General features: G+C 34.5%; 2 long non-coding RNA genes across 2 annotated transcripts in view; both read right to left on the reverse strand.

Annotated features, from left to right (window-relative positions):
• The window catches only part of LOC131239911 (uncharacterized), a 91,140-nt gene that overhangs the window by 13,323 nt on the left and 56,183 nt on the right, over positions 1-21,634 (reverse strand). Inside the window, exon 2 of the long non-coding RNA XR_009168481.1 lies at positions 7,007-7,075. This is a non-coding gene — a long non-coding RNA (uncharacterized LOC131239911). The remainder of the gene's footprint in view (positions 1-7,006; positions 7,076-21,634) is intronic.
• LOC131239912 (uncharacterized) lies at positions 16,431-18,997 on the reverse strand. Its single transcript, XR_009168482.1, has 3 exons — positions 18,864-18,997; positions 18,147-18,195; positions 16,431-16,542 (listed from the first exon to the last, which is right to left on the reverse strand). It is a non-coding gene; the product is annotated as an uncharacterized LOC131239912 (long non-coding RNA).

Here is a 21,634-nt window from a genome sequence, read left to right on the forward strand (position 1 = left end):
GACCTAAAACCTTAACCTATAAGCTATAACCTAAAATTATAACCTATAACCTAACCATAACCTAAACCTAAAACCTAAACCTTTACCTATAACCTAAAACATAAACCTAAACCTAAAAACTAATTGTATTCTCAAATCCCTAAACCTAAACCTACACCTAATCCTAATCTCAACTCCCTAACATAAACCTAAACCTAAACTTGAAAACCCAAACCTAAACCCGATCCCGAACCCGAAACCAAACCTGATTTCCTAAACCTAAACCTTAACCTATTCTCAATTCTCTAAACCTATAGCTTATAACCTAAACCTAAACCTTAACTTAAAACTAAACCTTAGCCTAAACTGAAACCTAAACCTATAACCTATAACCTAAACCTGAACCTAAAACCTAAATTTATTATCAAATCCCTAAACCTCAACCTACACTTAATCCTAATCTCAACTCCCTAACCTAAAGCTAAACCTAAACTTGAAAACCCAATCCTTAACCCGATCCAGAAAACAAACCCGATTTCCTAAACCAAAACCTTAACCTAATCTCAATTCCCTAAGCTTATAGCTTATAACCTAAACCTAAACCATAACCTTAACCTAAACCTAAACCTTAACCTAAACCTGAACCAAAACCTATCTTAAGCTAAAACAAAAATTATGACCTAAAACCTTAACCTATAACCTATAACCAAAACTTATAAACTATAACCTAACGTTACCCTAAACCTAAAACGTAAACCTTAACCTATAACCCTAAACCTAAACCTAAACCAAAAACCTAAATGTATTCTCAAATCCCTAAACCTAAACCTACACCTAATCCTAATCTTAACTCCATAACCGAAACCTAAACCTAAACTTGAAAACCCAAACCTAAACCTGATCCCGAACCCGAACTTGATTTCCTAAACCTAAACCTTAACCTATTCTTATTTCCCTAAACCAATAGCTTATAACCTAAACCTAAACCTTAACCTAAACCTAAACCTAAACCTTCACCTAAACCTATAACCTTAACCTAAACCAAAACCTATGACCTAAAACCTTAAACTATAACTTAAACTTATAACCTATAACCTAACCATAACCTAAACCTAAAACCTAAACCTTCACCTAGAAACTAAAACATAAACCTAAACCTAAAACCTAAACCTTCACCTAGAAACTAAAACATAAACCTAAACCTAAAACCTAAATGTATTCTCAAATCCCTAAACCTAAACCTACACCTAATCCTAATCTCAACTCCCTAACATAAACCTAAACCTAAACTTCAAAACGCAAACGTAAACCTGATCCCGAACCCCAACCCGATTTCCTAAACCTAAACCTTAACCTATTCTCAATTCCCTAAACCTATAGTTTATAACCTAAACCTAAACTTAACCTAAACCTAAACCTAAACCTAAACCTAAACCTTAACCTAAACCTAAACGTAAACCTATAACCTATAACCTAAACCTAAACCTAAAACCTAAATGTATTCTCAAATCCCTAAAGCTAAACCTACACCTAATCCTAATCTCAACTCCCTAACCTAAACCTAAACCTAAACTTGAAAACCCAAACCTAAACCTGATCCCGAACACGAACCCGATTTCCTAAACCTAAACCTTAACCTATTCTCAATTCCCTAAACCTATAGCTTATAACCTAAACCTAAACCTTAACCTAAACCTATAACCTTAACCTAAACCAAAACCTATAACCTAAAACCTTAAACTATAACCTGAACTTATAACATACAACCAAACCTTAACCTAAACCTAAAACCTAAACCTTAACCTAAATCCTAAAACCTAAACCTAAACCGAAAACCTAAATGTATTCTCAAATCCCTAAACCTAAACCTACACCTAATCCTAATCTCAACTCCCTAACCTAAAATTAAACCTAAACTTGAAAACACAAACCTAAACCTGATCCCGAACCCGAACCCGATTTCCTAAAACTAAAATTAACCTATTCTCAATTCCCTAAACCTATAGCTTATAACCTAAACCTAAACTTTTTCTAAACCTAAACCTAAACCTTAACCTAAACCTATAACCTATAACCTAAACCTAAACCTAAAACCTAAATGTATTCTCAAATCCCTAAACCTAAACCTACACCTAATCCTAATCTCAACTCCCTAACCTAAACCTAAACCTAAACTTGAAAACCCAAACCTAAACCTGATCCCGAACCCGAACCCGATTTCCTAAACTTAAACCTTAACCTATTCTTAATTCCCTAAACCTATAGCTTATAACCTAAAACTAAGGCTAAACCTTAACCCAAACCTAAACCTATAACCTTAACCTAAACCAAAACCAATGACCTAAAACCTTAACCTATAACATATAAACTAAACTTATAACTTATAACCTAACCTTAACCTAAACCTAAAACCTAAACCTTAACCTAAAACCTAAAACCTAAACCTAAACCAAAAACCTAAATGTATTCTCAAATCCCTAAACCTAAACCTACACCTTATCCAAATTCCAACTCCCTAACCTAAACCTAAACCTAAACTTGAAAAACGAAACCTAAACCCGATCTCGAACCTGAACCCGATTTCCTAAACCTAAAGCTTAACCTATTCTCAATTCCCTAAACCTATAGATTATAACCTAAACCTAAACCTTAACCCAAACCTAAACATAAACCTTAACCTAAACCTAGAACCGTAGCCTAAACCAAAACATATGACCTAATACCTTAGCCAATAACCTATAACCAAAACTTATAACCTATAACCTAACTTTAACCTAAACCTAAAACCTAAACCTTTACTTATAACCTAAAACCTAAACCTAAACCTAAAACCTAAATGTATTCTGAAATCCCTAAAGCTAAACCTACACCTAATCCTAATCTCAACACCTTAACCTAAACCTAAACCTAAACTAGAAAAGCTAAACCTAAACCCGATCCCGAACCCGAACCCCAACCCCAACCCGATTTCCTAAACCTAAACCTTAACCTATTCTCAATTCCCTAAACCTATTGCTTATAACCTAAACCATAACCTAAAACTAAACCTAAACCTATAACCTATAACCTATAACCTAAACCTAAACCTAAAACCTAAATGTATTCTCAAATCCCTAAACCTAAACCTAAACCTATACTTGAAAACCCAAAACTTAACCCGATCCCGAACCCGAACCCGATTTCCTAAACCTAAACCTTAACATATTCCCAATTCCAAAAACCTATAGCTTATAACCTAAACTTAAACCTAAACCTTAACCTAAAACTAAACCTAAACCTATAACCTATAACCTAAACCTAAATGTGTTCTCAAATCCCAAAACCCAAACCTACACCTAATCCTAATCTCAACTCCCTAACCTAAACCTAAACCTAAACTTGAAAACGCAAACCTAAACCAGATCCCGAATCCGAACCCTATTTCCTAAACCTAAACCTTAACCTATTCTTAATTCCCTAAACCTATAGCTTCTAACCTAAACCTAAACCTTAACCTAAACCTAAACCTATAACCTTAACCTAAACCAAAACCTATGACCTAAAACCTTAACCAATAACCTATAACCTAAACTTATAACTTATAACCTAACCTTAACCAAAACCAAAAACCTAAATGTATTCTCAAATCCCTAAACCTAAACCTACACCTAATCCTAATCTTAACTCCCTAACCTAAACCTAAACCTAAACTTGAAAACCCTAACCTAAACCTGATCCCGAACCCGAACCCGATTTCCTAAACCTAAACCTTAACCTATTCTCAATAGCCTAAACCTATAGCTTATAACCTAAACCTAAACTTAACCTAAACCTAAACATAAACCTAAACCAAAACCTTAACCTAAACCTAAACCTATTACCTATAACCTAAACCTAAACCTAAAACCTAAATGTATTCTCAAATCCCTAAACATATACCTACACCTAATCCTAATCTCAACTCCCTAACCTAAACCTAAACCTAAACTTGAAAACCCAAACCTAAACCTGATCCCGAACCCGAACCTGATTTCTTAAACCTAAACCTTAACCTATTCTTAATTCCCTAAACCTATAGCTTATAACCTAAACATAAACATGAACCTTAACCTAAACTTAAACCTATAACCTTATCCTAAACCAAAACCTATGACATAAAACCTTAACCTATAACATATAACCTAAACTTTCAACTTATAACCTAACCTTAACCAAAACCTAAAACCTCAACCTTCACCTATAACCAAAAACCTAAAACTAAACCTAAAACCTAAATGTATTCTCAAATCCCGAAACCTAAACCTACACCTAATCCTAATCCCAACTACCTAACCTAAACCTAAACCTAAACCCGATCTCGAACCTGAACCCGATTTCCTAAACCTAAACCTTAACCTATTCTCAATTCCCTAAACCTATAGATTATAACCTAAACCTAAACCTCAACCTAAACCTTAACCTAAACCTATAACCTTAACGTAAACCAAAACCTATGACCTAAAACCTTAACCTATAACCCATAACCTAAACTTATAACGTATAAGCTAACCTTACCCTAAACATAAAACCTAAACCTTTACTTATAATCTAAAACCTAAACCTAAACCTAAAACCTAAATGTATTATCAAATCCCTAAAGCTAAACCTACACCTAATCCTAATCTCAACACCTTAACCTAAACCTAAACCTGAACTTGAAAAGCCAAACCTAAACCCGATCCCGAACCCGAACCCGAACCTGATTTCCTAAACCTATACCTTAACCTATTCTCAATTCCCTAAACCTATAGCTTATAACCTAAATCTAAACCTAAACCATAACCTAAAACATAACCTAAACCTATAACCTGTAACCTAAACCTAAACCTAAAACCTAATTGTATTCTCAAATCCCTAAACCTAAACCTACACTTAATCCTAATCTCTACTCCCTAACCTAAACCTAAACCTAAACTTGAAAATCCAAACCTTAACCCGATCCCGAACCCGAACCCTATTTCCAAAACCAAAACCTTAACCTATTCTCAATTCCCTAAACTTATAGCTTATAACCTAAACCTAAACATTAACCTTAACCTAAACCTAAACCTTAACCTAAACCTATCTTAACCTAAAACAAAACCTATGACCTAAAACCTTAACCTATAACCTACAACCAAAACTTATAAACTATAACCTAACGTTACCCTAAACCTAAAACCTAAACTTTAACCTATAACCCTAAACCTAAACCTAAACCTAAAACCTAAATGTATTCTCAAATCCATAAACCAAAACATATACCTAATCCTAATCTTAACTCCCTAACCTAAACCTAAACCTAAACTTGAAAACCCAAACCTAAACCTGATCCCGAACCCGAACACGATTTCCTAAACCTAAACCTTAACCTATTCTCAATTCCCTAAACCTACAGCTTATAACCTAAACCTAAACCTAAACCTAAACCTTAACCTAAACCTATTACCTTAACCGAAACCAAAACCTATGACCTAAAACCTTAAACTATAACCTAAACCTATAACCAATAACCTAACCTTAACCTAAACCTTCATCTAAAACCTAAAACCTAAACCTAAACCTAAAATCTAAATGTATTCTCAAATCCCTAAACCTAAACCTCCACCTAATCCTAATCTCAACTCCCTAACCTAAACCTAAACGTAAACTTCAAAATGCAAACCTAAGCCCGATCCCGAACCCCAACCCGATTTCCTAAACCTAAACCTTAACCTATTCTCAATTCCCTAAACCTAGAGCTTATAACCTAAACCTAAACTTAACCTAAACCTAAACCTAAACCTAAACCTAAACCTTTACCTAAACCTAAACGTAAATCTATAACCTATAACCTAAACCTAAACCTATAACCTAAATGTATTCTCAAATCCCTAAACCTAAACCTACACCTAACCCTAATCTCAACTCCCTAACCTAAACTTAAACCTAAACTTGAAAACCCAAACCTAAACCCGATCCCGAACCTGAACCCGATTTCCTAAACCTAAACCTTTACCTATTCTCAATTCCCTAAACATATAGATTATAACCTAAACCGAAACCTCATCCAAAAATTAAACCTAAACCTTAACCTAAACCTATAACCTTAACGTAAACCAAAACCTATGACCTAAAACCTTAACCTATAACTTATAACCTAAACTTATAACCTATAAGTTAACCTTACCTAAAACCTAAAACTTAAACCTTTACTTATAACCTAAAACTTAAACCTAAACCTAAAACCTAAATGTATTCACAAATCCATAAACCTAAACCTACACCTAATCCTAATCTCAACACCTTAAGCTAAACCTAAACCTAAACTTGAAAAGCCAAACCTAAACCCGATCCCGAACCCAAACCCGAACCTGATTTCCTAAACCTAAACCTTAACCCATTCTCAATTCCCTAAACATATAGCTTATAACCTAAACCTAAACCTAAACCTTAACCTAAAACCAAACCTAAACCTATAACCTATAACCTAAACCTAAACCTAAAACCTAATTGTATTCTCAAATCCCTAAACCTAAACCTACACTTAATCCTAATCTCAACTCCCTAACTTAAACCTAAGCCTAAACTTGAAAACCCCAACCTTAACTCGATCCCGAACCCGAACCCGATTTCCAAAACCTAAACCTTAACCTATTCTCAATTCCCTAAACCTATAGCTTATAACCTAAACCTAAACCTAAACATAAACATATAACCTTAACCTAAACCAAAACCTATGACCTGAAACCTTAACCTATAACCTATAACCTAAACTTATAACCTATAACCGAACCTTAACCTGAACCTAAAACCTAAACCTTAACCTATAACGTAAAACCTAAACGTAAACCTAAAACCTAAATGTTTTCTCAAATCCCTAAACCTAAACCTACAACTAATCCTAATCTCAACCCCCTAACCTAAACCTAAACCTTTACTAGAAAACCCAAACCTAAACCCAATCCCATACCCGAACACCAACCCGATTTCCTAAACCTAAACCTTAACCAATTCTCAATTCGCTAAACCTATATATTATAACCTAAACCTAAACCTACACCTAAACCTTAACCTAAACCTATAACCTTAATCTAAACCAAAACCTATGACCTAAAACCTTAACCTATAAGCTATAACCTAAACTTATAACCTATAACATAACCATAAACTAAACCTAAAACCTAAACCTTTACCTATAACCTAAAACCTAAACCGAAACCTAAAAATTAAACCAAAACCTATAACCTTAACCTAATCCAAAACCTATGACCTAAGAGCTTAACCTACAAGCTATAACCTAAACTTATAACCTATAACCTATAACCCAAACCTTAACCCGATCCTGAACACGAACCCGATTTCTCAAACCAAAACCTTAACCTATTCTCAATTCCCTAAACTTATAGCTTATAACCTAAACCTAAACCTTAACCTTAACCTAACCTAAACCTTAACCTAAACCAGAACCTAAACCTATCTTAAGCTAAAACAAAACCTATGACCTAAGACCTTAACCTATAGCCTATAACCAAAACTTATACACTATAACCTAACGTTACCGTACACCTAATCCTAATCTCAACTCCCTAACCTAAACCTAAACTTGAAAACCCAAACCTAAACCTGATCCTGAACCCGAACCCGATTTCCTAAACCTAAACCTTAACCTATTCCCAATTCCCTAAACCTATAGCTTATAACCTAAACCTAAACCTTAACCTAAACCTAAACCTAAACCTTAACCTTAACCTAAACCTATAACCTTAACCTAAACCAAAACCTATGACCTAAAAACTTAAACTATAACCTAAACTTATAACCTATAACCTAACCTTAACCTAAACGTAAAACCTAAACCTTAACCTAAAACCTAAAACCTAAATGTATTCTCAAATCCCCAAACCTAAACCTACACTTAATCCTAATCTCAACTCCCTAACCTAAACCTAAACCTAAACTTCAAAACGCAAACCGAAACCCGATTCTGAACCCCACCCCGATTTTCTAAACCTAAACCTTAACCTATTCTCAATTCCCTAAACCTATAGCTTATAACCTAAACCTAAACTTAACCTAAACCTAAACCTAAACCGAAACCTAAACCTTAACCTAAACCTAAACGTAAACCTATAACCAATAACCTAAACCTAAACCTAAAACCTAAATGTATTCTCAAATCCCTAAACCTGAACCTACACCTAATCCTAATCTCAACTCCCTAACCTAAACCTAAACCTAAACTTGAAAACCCAAACCTAAACCTGATCCCGAACCGGAACCCGATTTCCTAAACTTAAACCTTAATCTATTCTTAATTCCCTAAACCTATAGCTTATAACCTAAACCTAAACCTAAACCTATAACCTCAACCAAAACTACAACCTATGACCTAGAACCTCAATCTATAACATATAACCTAAACTTATAACTTATAACCTAACCTTAACCTAAACCTAAAACCTAAATCTTAACCTATAACATAAAACCTAAACATAAACCTAAAACTTAAATGTATTCTCAAATCCCTAAACCTAAACCTACACCTAATCCTAATCCCAACTCCCTAACCTAAACCTAAACCTAAACCCAATCCCGAACCTGAACCCGATTTCCTAAACCTAAACCTTAACCTATTCTCAATTCCCTAAACCAATAGATTAGAACCTAAACCTAAACCTCATCCTAAAACTAAACCTAAACCTTAACCATAACCAATAAACTTAACCTAAACCAAAACCTATGACCTAATACCTTAACCTATAACCAATAACCTAAACTAATAACCTATAACCTAACCTAAACCTAAACCTAAAACCTAAACCTCTACTTATAATCTAAAACCTAAACCTAAACCTAAAACCTAAATGTATTCCCAGATCCCTAAAGCTAAACCTACACCTAATCCTAATCTCAACCCCCTAACCTAAACCTAAACCTAAACTTGAAAAGCCAAACCTAAACCTGATCCCGAACCCGAACCCAAACCCGAGTTCCAAAACCTAAACCTCAACCTATTCCCAATTCCGTAAACCTATCTCTTATAACCTAAACCTAAACCTAAACCTTAACCTAAAACTAAACCTAAACCTATAACCTATAACCTAAAAGTATTCGAAAATCCCTAAACCTAAACCTACACTTAATCCTAATCTCAACTCCCTAACCTAAACCTAAACCTAAACTTGAAAACCCAAAACTTAACCCGATCCCGAACCCGAACCCGATTTCCTAAACCTAAACCTTAACCTATTCTCAATTCCCTAAACGTATAGTTTATAACCTTAACCATAACGTTAACCTAAACCTAAACCAAAACCTATAACCTTAACCTAATCCAAAACCTATGACCTAAGAGCTTAACCTACAAGCTATAACCTAAACTTATAACCTATAACCTAACCATAACCTAAACCTAAAACCTAAACCCTTACCTATAACCTAAAACCTGAACCTAAACCTAAAAACTAAATGTATTCTCGAATCCCTAAACCTAAACCTACACCTAATCCTAATCTCAACTCCCTAACCTAAACATAAACCTAAACTTGAAAAGCCAAACCTAAACCCGATCCCGAACCCAAACCCAAACCCGATTTCCTAAACCTAAACCTTAACTTATTCTCAATTCCCTAAACCTATAGCTTATAACCTAAACCTAAACCTTAACCTTAACCTAAACCTTAACCTAAACCTATAACCTATAACCAAAACTTAAACCTAAAACTTAAATTTATTCTCAAATCCCTAAACCTAAACCTTCACTTAATCCTAATCTCAACTCCCTAACTTAAACCTAAACCTAAACTTGAAAACCCAAACCTTAACCCGATCCTGAACACGAACCCGATTTCTCAAACCAAAACCTTAACCTATTCTCAATTCCCTAAACTTATAGCTTATAACCTAAACCTAAACCTTAACCTTAACCTAACCTAAACCTTAACCTAAACCAGAACCTAAACCTATCTTAAGCTAAAACAAAACCTATGACCTAAGACCTTAACCTATAGCCTATAACCAAAACTTATACACTATAACCTAACGTTACCGTACACCTAATCCTAATCTCAACTCCCTAACCTAAACCTAAACTTGAAAACCCAAACCTAAACCTGATCCTGAACCCGAACCCGATTTCTTAAACCTAAACCTTAACCTATTCTCAATTCCCTAAACCTATAGCTTATAACCTAAAACTAAACCTTAACCTAAACCTAAACCTAAACCTTAACCTTAACCTAAACCTATAACCTTAACCTAAACCAAAACCTATGACCTAAAAACTTAAACTATAACCTAAACTTATAACCTATAACCTAACCTTAACCTAAACGTAAAACCTAAACCTTAACCTAAAACCTAAAACCTAAATGTATTCTCAAATCCCCAAACCTAAACCTACACTTAATCCTAATCTCAACTCCCTAACCTAAACCTAAACCTAAACTTCAAAACGCAAACCGAAACCCGATTCCGAACCCCACCCCGATTTTCTAAACCTAAACCTTAACCTATTCTCAATTCCCTAAACCTATAGCTTATAACCTAAACCTAAACTTAACCTAAACCTAAACCTAAACCGAAACCTAAACCTTAACCTAAACCTAAACGTAAACCTATAACCAATAACCTAAACCTAAACCTAAAACCTAAATGTATTCTCAAATCCCTAAACCTGAACCTACACCTAATCCTAATCTCAACTCCCTAACCTAAACCTAAACCTAAACTTGAAAACCCAAACCTAAACCTGATCCCAAACCGGAACCCGATTTCCTAAACTTAAACCTTAATCTATTCTTAATTCCCTAAACCTATAGCTTATAACCTAAACCTAAACCTAAACCTATAACCTCAACCAAAACTACAACCTATGACCTAGAACCTCAATCTATAACATATAACCTAAACTTATAACTTATAACCTAACCTTAACCTAAACCTAAAACCTAAACCTTAACCTATAACATAAAACCTAAACATAAACCTAAAACTTAAATGTATTCTCAAATCCCTAAACCTAAACCTACACCTAATCCTAATCCCAACTCCCTAACCTAAACCTAAACCTAAACCCAATCCCGAACCTGAACCCGATTTCCTAAACCTAAACCTTAACCTATTCTCAATTCCCTAAACCAATAGATTATAACCTAAACCTAAACCTCATCCTAAACCTAAACCTAAACCTTAACCATAACCTATAAACTTAACCTAAACCAAAACCTATGACCTAATACCTTAACCTATAACCCATAAACTAAACTAATAACCTATAACCTAACCTAAACCTAAACCTAAAACCTAAACCTCTACTTATAATCTAAAACCTAAACCTAAACCTAAAACCTAAATGTATTCCCAGATCCCTAAAGCTAAACCTACACCTAATCCTAATCTCAACCCCTAACCTAAACCTAAACCTAAACTTGAAAAGCCAAACCTAAACCTGATCCCGAACCCGAACCCAAACCCGAGTTCCAAAACCTAAACCTTAACCTATTCCCAATTCCCTAAACCTATCTCTTATAACCTAAACCTAAACCTAAACCTTAACCTAAAACTAAACCTAAACCTATAACCTATAACCTAAAAGTATTCGAAAATCCCTAAACCTAAACCTACACTTAATCCTAATCTCAACTCCCTAACCTAAACCTAAACCTAAACTTGAAAACCCAAAACTTAACCCGATCCCGAACCCGAACCCGATTTCCTAAACCTAAACCTTAACCTATTCTCAATTCCCTAAACGTATAGTTTATAACCTTAACCATAACGTTAACCTAAACCTAAACCAAAACCTATAACCTTAACCTAATCCAAAACCTATGACCTAAGAGCTTAACCTACAAGCTATAACCTAAACTTATAGCCTATAACCTAACCATAACCTAAACCTAAAACCTAAACCTTTACCTATAACCTAAAACCTGAACCTAAACCTAAAAACTAAATGTATTCTCGAATCCCTAAACCTAAACCTACACCTAATCCTAATCTCAACTCCCTAACCTAAACATAAACCTAAACTTGAAAAGCCAAACCTAAACCCGATCCCGAACCCAAACCCAAACCCGATTTCCTAAACCTAAACCTTAACTTATTCTCAATTCCCTAAACCTATAGCTTATAACCTAAACCTAAACCTTAACCTTAACCTAAACCTTAACCTAAACCTATAACCTATAACCAAAACTTAAACCTAAAACTTAAATTTATTCTCAAATCCCTAAACCTAAACCTTCACTTAATCCTAATCTCAACTCCCTAACTTAAACCTAAACCTAAACTTGAAAACCCAAACCTTAACCCGATCCTGAACACGAACCCGATTTCTCAAACCAAAACCTTAACCTATTCTCAATTCCCTAAACTTATAGCTTATAACCTAAACCTAAACCTTAACCTTAACCTAACCTAAACCTTAACCTAAACCAGAACCTAAACCTATCTTAAGCTAAAACAAAACCTATGACCTAAGACCTTAACCTATAGCCTATAACCAAAACTTATACACTATAACCTAACGTTACCGTACACCTAATCCTAATCTCAACTCCCTAACCTAAACCTAAACTTGAAAACCCAAACCTAAACCTGATCCTGAACCCGAACCCGATTTCTTAAACCTAAACCTTAACCTATTCTCAATTCCCTAAACCTATAGCTTATAACCTAAAACTAAACCTTAACCTAAACCTAAACCTAAACCTTAACCTTAACCTAAACCTATAACCTTAACCTAAACCAAAACCTATGACCTAAAAACTTAAACTATAACCTAAACTTATAACCTATAACCTAACCTTAACCTAAACGTAAAACCTAAACCTTAACCTAAAACCTAAAACCTAAATGTATTCTCAAATCCCCAAACCTAAACCTACACTTAATCCTAATCTCAACTCCCTAACCTAAACCTAAACCTAAACTTCAAAACGCAAACCGAAAACCGATTCCGAACCCCACCCCGATTTTCTAAACCTAAACCTTAACCTATTCTCAATTCCCTAAACCTATAACTTATAACCTAAACCTAAACTTAACCTAAACCTAAACCTAAACCGAAACCTAAACCTTAACCTAAACCTAAACGTAAACCTATAACCAATAACCTAAACCTAAACCTAAAACCTAAATGTATTCTCAAATCCCTAAACCTGAACCTACACCTAATCCTAATCTCAACTCCCTAACCTAAACCTAAACCTAAACTTGAAAACCCAAACCTAAACCTGATCCCAAACCGGAACCCGATTTCCTAAACTTAAACCTTAATCTATTCTTAATTCCCTAAACCTATAGCTTATAACCTAAACCTAAACCTAAACCTATAACCTCAACCAAAACTACAACCTATGACCTAGAACCTCAATCTATAACATATAACCTAAACTTATAACTTATAACCTAACCTTAACCTAAACCTAAAACCTAAACCTTAACCTATAACATAAAACCTAAACATAAACCTAAAACTTAAATGTATTCTCAAATCCCTAAACCTAAACCTACACCTAATCCTAATCCCAACTCCCTAACCTAAACCTAAACCTAAACCCAATCCCGAACCTGAACCCGATTTCCTAAACCTAAACCTTAACCTATTCTCAATTCCCTAAACCAATAGATTATAACCTAAACCTAAACCTCATCCTAAACCTAAACCTAAACCTTAACCATAACCTATAAACTTAACCTAAACCAAAACCTATGACCTAATACCTTAACCTATAACCCATAAACTAAACTAATAACCTATAACCTAACCTAAACCTAAACCTAAAACCTAAACCTCTACTTATAATCTAAAACCTAAACCTAAACCTAAAACCTAAATGTATTCCCAAATCTCTAAAGCTAAACCTACACCTAATCCTAATCTCAACCCCCTAACCTAAACCTAAACCTAAACTTGAAAAGCTAAACCTAAACCTGATCCCGAACCCGAACCCAAACCCGAGTTCCAAAACCTAAACCTTAACCTATTCCCAATTCCCTAAACCTATCTCTTATAACCTAAACCTAAACCTAAACCTTAACCTAAACCTATAACCTATAACCTAAAAGTATTCGAAAATCCCTAAACCTAAACCTACACTTAATCCTAATCTCAACTCCCTAACCTAAACCTAAACCTAAACTTGAAAACCCAAAACTTAACCCGATCCCGAACCCGAACCCGATTTCCTAAACCTAAACCTTAACCTATTCTCAATTCCCTAAACGTATAGTTTATAACCTTAACCATAACGTTAACCTAAACCTAAACCTAAACCTATAACCTTAACCTAATCCAAAACCTATGACCTAAGAGCTTAACCTACAAGCTATAACCTAAACTTATAACCTATAACCTAACCATAACCTAAACCTAAAACCTAAACCTTTACCTATAACCTAAAACCTGAACCTAAACCTAAAAACTAAATGTATTCTCGAATCCCTAAACCTAAACCTACACATAATCCTAATCTCAACTCCCTAACCTAAACCTAAGCCTAAACTTGAAAACCCAAAACTTAACCCGAACCCGATTTCCTAAACCTAAACCTTAACCTATTCTCAATTCCCTAAACCTATAGTTTATAACCTTAACCTTAACGTTAACCTAAACCAAAACCTAAACCTAAACCGAAACCTAAACCTATAACCTTAACCTAAACCAAAACCTATGACCTAAAAGCTTAACCTATAACCTATAACCTAAACATATAACATAAAACCTAACATTAACCTAAACCTAAAACCTAAACCTTAACCTATAACCTAAAACCTAAACGTAAACCTAAAACCTAAATGTATTCTCAAATCCGTAAACCTAAACCTTCACCTAATCCTAATGTCAACTCTCTAACCTAAACCTAAACATAAACTTGAAAACCGAAACCTAAACCCGATCCCAAACCTGAACCCGATTTCCTAAACCTAAAGCTTAACCTATTCTCAACTCACTAAACCTATAGATTATAACCTAAACCTAAACCTCAACCCAAACATAAACCTAAACCTTAACCAAAACCTATAACCTTAACCTAAACCAAAACCTATGACCTAATACCTTAACCTATAACCTATAACCGAAACTTATAACCTATAACCTAACCTTAACCTAAACCTAAAACCTAAACCTTTACTTAAAACCTAAAACCTAAACCTAAACCAAAAACCTAAACGTGTTTTGAAATCCCTAAAGCTAAACCTACACCTAATCCTAATCTCAACACCCTAACCTAAACCTAAACATAAACTTGAAAAGCCAAACCTAAACACGATCCCGAACCCGAATCCGATTTCCTAAACCTAAACCTTAACCTATTCCCAATTCCCGAAACCTATAGCTCATAACCTAAACCAAAACCTAAACCAAAACCTAAAACTAAACATAAACCTATAACCTATAACCGAAACCTAAACCTAAAACCTAAATGTATTCTCAAATCCCTAAACATAAACCTAGACTTAATCCAAATCTCAACTCCCTAACCTAAACCTAAACTTGAAAACCCAAAACTTAACCCAAACTCGATTTCTTAAACCTAAACCTTAACCTATTCTCAATTCCCTAAACCTATAGCTTATAACCTAAACCTAAACCTAAACCTTAACCTAAAACTAAACCTAAACCTACAACCAATAACCTAAATCTAAACCTAAAACCTAAATGTATTCTCAAATCCCTAAACCTAAACCTACACCAAATCCAAATCTCAACTACCTAACCTAAACCTAAACCTAAACTTGAAAACCCAAACCTAAACCTGATTCCGAATTCGAACCCAATTTCTTAAACCTAAACCTTAACCTATTCTTAATTCCCTAAACCTATAGCATATAACCTAAACCTAAACCTAAACCTTAACCTAAACCTAAACCTAAACCAATAACCTTAACCTAAACCAAAAACTATGGCATAAATCCTTAACCTATAACATATAACCTAAACTTATAACTTATAACCTAACCTTAACCTAAACCTAAAACCTAAACTTTAACCGATAACCTAAAACCTAAACCTAAACCTAAAACCTAAATGTATTCTCAAATCCCTAAACCTAAACCAACACCTAATCCTAATCTCAACTCCCTAACCTAAACCTAAACCTAAACTTGAAAACCCAAACCTAAACCCAATCCCGAACCTGAACCCGACTTCCTAAACCAAAACCTTAACCTATTCTCAATTCCCTAAACATATAGATTATAACCTAAACCTAAACCTCAACCTAAACCTAAACCTTAACCTAAACCTATAAACTTAACGTAAACTAAAACCTATTGCCTAAAACCTTAACCTATAACCTATAACCTAAACTTAAAACCTATAAGCTAACCTTACTCAAAACCTAAAACCTAAACCTTTACTGATAACCTAAAACCTAAACCAAAACCTAAAACTTAAATGTATTCTCAAATCCCTAAAGCTAAACCTACTCCTAATCCTAATCTCAACACCCTAACCTAAACCTAAACCTAAACCCGATCCCGAACCCGAACCAGAACCTGATTTCCTAAACCTAAACCTTAACCTATTCTCAATTCCCTAAACCTATATCTTATAACCTAAACCTTAACCTAAAACTAAACCTAAACCTATAACCTAAAACCTAAACCTAAACCTAAAACCTAAATGTATTCTCAAATCCCGAAACCTAAACCTACACTTTATCCTAATCTCAACTCCCTAACCTAAACCAAAACCTAAACTAGAAAACCCAAACCAAAACTCGATCCCGAACCCGAACCCGATTTCCTAAACCTAAACCTAAACCTATTCTCAATTCCCTAAACCTATAGCTTATAACCTAAACCTTAACCTTAACCTTAACCTAAACCTTAACCTTAACCTAAACCAAAACCTAAACAAATAACCTAAACCTAAACCGAAACCTATGACCTAAAACCTTAACCTATAACCTATAACCTAAACTTATAACCTATAATCTAACCTTAACCTAAACCTAAAACCTAAACCTTAACATATAACCTAAAACCTAAACGTAAACCTAAAACCTAAATGTATTCTCAAATCCCTAAACCTAAACCTACACCTAATCCTAATCTCAACTCCCTAAACTAAACCTAAACCTAAACTTGAAAACCCAAACCTAAACCCGATCCCGTACCCGAACACCAACCCGATTTCCTAAACCTAAACCTTAACCAATTCTCAATTCCCTAAACCTATAGATTATAACCTAAACCTAAACCTCAACCTAAACCTACACCTAAACCATAACCTAAACCTAAAACCTTAACCTAAACCAAAACCTATGACCGAAAACCTTAACCTATAACCTATAACCTAAACTTATAACCTATAACCTAACCATAACCAAAACCTAAAACCTAAAGCTTTACATATAACCTAAAACCTAAACCTAAACCTAAAAACTAAATGTATTCTCAAATCCCTAAACCTAAACTAAAACCTACACTTAATCCTAATCTCAAGTCCCTAACCTAAACCTAAACCTAAACTTGAAAACCCAAACCTAAACCCGATCCCGGACACGAACCCGAACCCGATTTCCTAAACCTAAACCTTAACCAATTCCCAATTCCCTAAACCTATAGCTTATAACCAAAACTGAAACCTTAACCTAAACCTAAACCAATAACCTATAACCTAAACTTAAACCTAAAACCTAAATTTTTTCTCAAATCCCTAAACCTAAACCTACACTTAATCCTAATCTCAACTCCCTAACTTAAACCTAAACCTAAACTTGAAAACCCAAACCTTAACCCGATACAAAATGCAAACCCGATTTCCTAAACCAAAACCATAACCTATTCTCAATTCCCTAAACTTATAGCTTATAACCTAAACCTAAACCTTAACCATAACCTAAACCTAAACCTTAACCTAAACCTAAACCTAAACCTATCTTAAGCTAAAACAAAACCTATGACCTAAAACCTTAACATATAACCTATAACCAAAACTTACTAACTATAACCAAACATTACCCTAAACCTAAAACCTAAACCTTAACCTATAACCTATAACCTAAACCTAAACCTAAAACCTAAATGTATTCTCAAATCCCTAAACCTAAACCTACACCTAATCCTAATCTTAACTCCATAACCTAAACCTAAACCTGATCCCGAACCTGAACCCGATTTCCTAAACCAAAACCATAACCTAGTCTCAATTCCCTAAACCTATAGCTTATAACCTAAACCTAAACCTTAACCTAAACCTATAACCTTAACCTAAACCAAAACCTATGACCTAAAACCTTAAACTACAACCTAAACTTATAACCTATAACCTAACCTTAACCTAAACCTAAAACCTAAAACCTAAACCTTAACCTAAAACCTAAAACCAATACCTAAACCTAAAACCTAAATGTATTCTCAAATCCCTAAACCTAAACCTACACCTAATCCTAATCTCAACTCCCTAACCTAAACCTAAACCTAAACTTCAAAACACAAACCTAAGCCCGATCCCGAACCCCAACCTGATTTCCTAAACCTAAACCTTAACCTATTCTCAATTCCCTAAACCTATAGCTTATAACCTAAACCTAAACTTAACCTAAACCTAAACCTAAACCTTAACCTAAACCTAAACGTAAACCTATAACCTATAACCTAAACCTACACCTAAAACATAAATGTATTCTCGAATTCCTAAACCTAAACCTACACCTAATCCTAATCTCAACACCCTAACCTAAACCTAAACCTAAACTTGAAAACCCAAACCTAAACCTGATCCCAAACCCGAACCCGATTTCCTAAACTTAAACCTTAACCTATTCTTAATTCCCTAAACCTATAGCTTATAACCTAAACCTAAACCTAAACATTAACCTAAGCCTAAACCTATAACCTCAACCAAAACCCAAACCTATGACCTAGAACCTTAACCTATAACATATAACCTAAACTTATAACTTATAACCTAACCTTAACCTAAACCTAAAACCTAAACCTTAACCTATAACATAAAACCTAAACCTAAACCAAAAACCTAAATGTATTCTCAAATCCCTAAACCTATACCTACACCTAATCCTAATCCCAGCTCCCTACCCTAAACCTAAACCAAAACTTGAAAACCCAAACCTAAACCCAATCCCGAACCTGAACCCGATTTCCTAAACTTATACCTTAACCTATTCTCAATTCCCTAAACCGATAGATTACAACCTAAACCTAAACCTCAACCAAAACCTAAACCTAAACCTTAACTTAAGCCTATAACCTTAACCTAAACCAAAACCTATGACCAAATACCTTAACCTATAACCCATAACCTAAACTAATAACCCATAACCTAACCTTAACCTAAACCTAAAACCAAAACCTTTACTTATAACCTAAAACCTAAACCTAAACCTAAAACCTAAATGTATTCTGAAATCCCAAAAGCTAAACCTACACCTAATCCTAATCTCAACACCCTAACCTAAACCTAAACCTAAACTTGAAAAGCCAAACCTAATCCTGATCCCAAACCCGAACCCGAACCCGATTTCCTAAACCTAAACCTTAACCTATTCTCAATTCCCTAAACCTATACCTTATAACCTAAACCTAAACCTAAACCTTAACCTAAAACTAAACCTAAACCTATAACCTATAACCTAAACCTAAACCTAAAACCTAAATGTATTCTCAAATCCCTAAACCCAAACCTACACTTAATCCTAATCTCAACGCCCTAACCTAAACCTAAACCTAAACTTGAAAACCCAAAACTTAACCTGATCTCGAACCCGAACCCGATTTCCTAAACCTAAACCTTAACCTATTTTCAATTCCCTAACCTTATAGCTTATAACCTAAACCTTAACCTTAACCTAAACCTAAACCTAAACCTTAACCTAAATCTAAACCTAAACCAAAACCTATGACCTAAAAGCTTAACTTATAACCTATAACCTAAACTTATAACATATAACCTAACATTAACCTAAACCTAAAACCTATACCATAACCTAGAACCTAAAACCTCAACGTAAACCTAAAACCTAAATGTATTCTCAAATCCCTAAACCTAAACCTACACCTAATCCTAATCTCAAATCCCTAACCTAAACCTAAACCTAAACTTGAAAACCAAAACCTAAACCCGATCCCGAACCTGAACTCGATTTCCTAAACCAAAAGCTTAACCTAAACCTCAACTCAAACCTAAACCTAAACCTTAACCTAAACCAAAACCTATGACCTAATACCTTAACCTATAACCTATAACCTAAACTTATAACCTATAACCTAACCTTAACTTAAACCTAAAACCTAAACATTTACTTATAACCTAAAACCTAAACCTAAACCTAAAACCTAAATGTATTCTGAAATCCCAAAAGCTAAGCCTACACCTAATCCTAATCTCAACACCCTAACCTAAACCTAAACCTAAACTTGAGAAGTCAAACCTAACCCTGTTCCCGAACCTGAACCCGAACCCGATTTCCTAAACCTAAACCTTAACCTATTCTCAATTACCAAAACCTATAGCTTATAACCTAAACCTAAACCTTAACCTTAACCTAAAACTAAACCTAAACCTATAACCTATAACCGAAACCTAAACCTAAAACCTAAATGTATTCTCAAATCCTTAAACCTAAACCTACACTTAATCCTAATCTTAACTCCCTAACCTAAACCTAAACCTAAACTTGAAAACCCAAAACTTAACCCAAACTCGATTTCCTAAACCTAAACCTTAACCTATTCTCAATTCCCTAAACCTATAGCTTATAACCTAAACCTTAACCTAAAACTAAACCCAAACCTATAACCGATAACCTAAACCTACACCTAAAACCTAAATGTATTCTCAAATCCCTAAACCTAAAACTACACCTAATCCTAATCTCAACTCCCTAACCTAAACCTAAACCTAAACTTAAAAACCCAAACCTAAACCTGATCCCGAATCCGAACCCGATTTCCTAAACCTAAACCTTAACCTATTCTTAATTTCCTAAACCTATAGCTTATATCCTAAACCTAAACCTAAACCTTAACCTAAACCTAAAGCTATAACCTTAACCTAAACCAAAACCTATGACCTAAATCCTTAACCTATAACTTATAACTTATAACCTAACCTTAACCTAAACCTAAAATGTAAACCTTAACCTAAAACCTAAAACCTAAACCTAAACCTAAAACCTAAATGTATTCTCAAATCCCTAAACCTAAACCTACACCTAATCCTAATCTCAACTCCCTAACCGAAACCTAAACCTAAACTTGAAAACCCAAACCTAAACTCGATCCCGAACCTGAACCCGATTTCCTAAACCTAAACCTTAACCTATTCTCAATTCCCTAAACCTATAGATTATAACCTAAACCTAAACTCAACCTAAACCTAAACCTTAACCTAAACCTATAACCTTAACATAAACTAAAACCTATGACCTAAAACCTTAACCTATAACCTATAACCTAAACTTATAACCTATAAGCTAACCTTACCCAAAACCTAAAACCTAAACCTTTACTTATAACGTAAAACTTAAACCTAAACCTAAAACCTAAATGTATTCTCAAATCCCTAAAGCTAAACCTACAGCTAATCCTAATCTCAACACCCTAACCTAAACCTAAACCTAAACTCGAAAAGCCAAACCTAAACGCGATCCCGAACCCGAACCGGAACCTGATTTCCTAAACCTAAACCTTAACCTAT

This window comes from Magnolia sinica, chromosome 3 (genome assembly GCF_029962835.1).
Source record: "Magnolia sinica isolate HGM2019 chromosome 3, MsV1, whole genome shotgun sequence".
Taxonomy (NCBI): Eukaryota; Viridiplantae; Streptophyta; class Magnoliopsida; order Magnoliales; family Magnoliaceae; genus Magnolia; species Magnolia sinica.